Below are 3170 nucleotides of genomic sequence, written 5' to 3' on the forward strand. Positions count from 1 at the left end.
GGGATTATTGATTAAAAGGGATTGCCCCCATGACTAATGGTTGTAGGTTTGACATTTTGAGCTGATGTAGTCATGATATTTGAATTGAAAGTAGGAATACTAGCCATAAGAGTGGTCAAAAGAATAAAATGATTGATTTGTGTAGAAGGTTGTGAGTAGCCTAAGTTCTCAGCACAACTCATTATAGGCATGAAATTAGAATCAACAATATGAGCAATGTCACGCAATATATCAATTTTATTCTTATCACCTTGAATCATGTGCTTTAGGCCTTCAATTAATGGAAGAGCTTCACTATTAGGGTATTCTTGGGATATCCATTGTTGAAAGTTGTCAAATTTATTATCCAATTTTGAAATTTGATCAATAGATACTCTAGTCAAAGCTTCTTCTTCATCATTGGAATCATCAATTGGGTAAATAGAGATGTTATTAGGATGGGAGGAATTAGCATTATCCTCATTGAAGAAGTCACCCAAATTAGGCTCCATGTCCTCGGTAATTAAACCTTGGAAAGCCTTAATTCTAATGCTTCATCTAATGGGGATAGTGTAGGTAGGACTAATAGTGGTAAAAATCATGCACTAGAGGGAAATTTTGAATTTGGAATTTGAATTTTGAATTTTAAGAACAAAGTTTGTAAAATTGAATATACGAAAATTCAAGGAAATTATGATTACACAATTTGAACTTTGTTGAACGGAGAAATGACACAATTTCCAAAATAATTTAAGAAATTGAGATTTTAAAAATTAAGGCTAATGGAATACCACTTAATTTCAAAATTAAATTTGTTAAAATTTAAATTTTTAAAATCAAGGTAGATTATAATTAACCACTTAATTTTAATTTTTTCCTTGAAAGTTGTGACATTGAATTTGGAAAACATTTTTTTATTTTAGATAGAGTAAAATTTGAAAAAATTTGCCAATTTTCTATATTTAAGCAATTAAATGCAATCATAACAGTCTCTCAAAATTTCGGGAAAAAAGCCAGGGACCATGTTGAAAGTGCACACGATCCTCACAACTTTTTTGTAATTTTTTTCAAAGATGAAAGTTATGATGATTTTAAAGCTAACCCCCAAATATTGGTTAATTCTACGAAGTTTAGATAGGAGAAATTAAGGTTTGAATGTGAAAATAGGACCCTATTAGGTTTTTGAAAAAGACAAGAAATTGAATTGCAAATTTGAAAAAGGTCAAACCTAATGGATAAGGCCACCTTAAATAATGTTTAGAAAACTGAAATTGATTGAAATTTGCACAAAATACAATTAATTTTGAAAATTAGGGTTTTAGGACCTAACCACTAAATTTTAAAATTTTGAATTTTGGAAAAGGGAGGGAAATTGAAAATTTAAATTTTAAACAAGAAGACAAATCTAAAAATAGTCCTAAATTTGAAAATTAAATGTGATTTAAATTTTTGCACAAGTTCAAGTTGATTTTTTAAACTTAGGGTTTTGACAACTAACCACTTAATTTTGGAAATTTGAATTTACAAATTGAACAAGACAATGATTAAATTGATTTTTCCAAGCAAAGAAATTTTCAGATCTAAAAAAATTAATAGCAATTTTTTACAAGACACAATTTCAATTCCAATTTTTGAAAACTAGGGTTTTGATGGAATTAACCACTAAGTTTTGTAAATTTGCAAGAAAATTAAACTTGTAAATGAAAATCATGGAATGATTTGTAATGGAAAGCAGGTAAGACATCATGTTCACCAAAATATAATGGTGGTGAAAGAGGGTGATGAAGAAATCAAGAGGAAAGAATTTCTCTCCTCAAGAGGAGCGAAAGTTTCACAAAATATTCTCCTTAACCTTTTCACACACATTACATTTAAAAGAGGGGGGATAATTTACTATATCCAATCTCAATAGGAAGAGATTGAATGCTAAGTGAATTGACAATGGATTTGGAAAGTAAAAGTAACCCCTCTTTTAGAATGTAAAAAGTTGGATTATGCAATTTGAGACTAAGTGTAAAAGACACTAAGAAATGATTATGACCTGAGATAAGAATGGAGGATGAAGTTGTGCACCTTGAATTGGTAGTAAAATGTCAAGATGAACCTCCCCTGCAAATACGAGTGAAAGTTGTCAAGACCATGTTGAAAGTACACATAGTCCTCCGAAAAATCCGTGCACCAAAAAAGGGTTTTTCCACCTCTGAAAATGAAGTCCAAATCTGCAAATACAACTGCACACTTGCAACCTACACACAAAAAAGAGAGGAAAAGGGGTTGGGATTAGGAGTTTGCCTTCGGGTCAAACCCTAGTTTTGGAAATAACCAAATGATGAAAAGTAGTACTTGCAAGTAAATGTAAATGAAAGACTGAAATAGAATTCACTTCAAGGGAAGATGCAATTGAAATTTAGATATAGTTGTTTGTGTGGAATTGAATGGTGAAAGAGATCTCCTCTTCAATGGTTGAATCCTGAACTTGAATGCAACACCTAGCCTTGTAAGGATATTTGAGAATGCTCAATGCTTGAAAGGGATGCATGAATACTTGAATGCCTAAATTCTTTAATGATAATAATGCTTGTTGACCTTCCTTTCTCTTATTGAATTTATGCAAATAGGAAGCAAAAATGTGTCTTATATATTCATCAATTAGGGTTAATTTTCTAATGTTTGGTCATAGGCTGACATAGGGAAACTTTTCTCGCTTTCCAAATGCAAAGCCCAATGAAGGATAAATGCAGAGGGAGCCCAAAATAGGGAAAGGAGAGGGGTGACACACCCCTTCCCTAGGAGGATAGGGGTGCCACATCCCTGTCCTACCCTAATTCAGGATAGGAAGCAACATAGGAGAGTATGGAGTGTGAGGAGATGAAAGCTTTAGGCAGTGTGAGCACGTCTCACGTCTCCAGTTAGGGTTAGTGATTTGATTCACTAATATGAAGACCCAAATGTGGTTGGAAATTTCAAGGTCACAATTTTATGACACTACACTTATAAATAAATTTGACTTGATGATGAAGAGTAGACGGGACAACTTGCATAATATGAATCCAAGGTCATCCTAAAAGATGATTGTAAGTAAGATTATCAGGAATGACTTGGATAAGTGTAGGTAAAATAATAGGTCCTACCTTAATAGGAATGGTTATAGTACCTAATAATGCTCCAACAACATTGTGAAAACCATGAAT

Source organism: Cryptomeria japonica, chromosome 11 (genome assembly GCF_030272615.1).
Source record: "Cryptomeria japonica chromosome 11, Sugi_1.0, whole genome shotgun sequence".
NCBI lineage: Eukaryota > Viridiplantae > Streptophyta > Pinopsida > Cupressales > Cupressaceae > Cryptomeria > Cryptomeria japonica.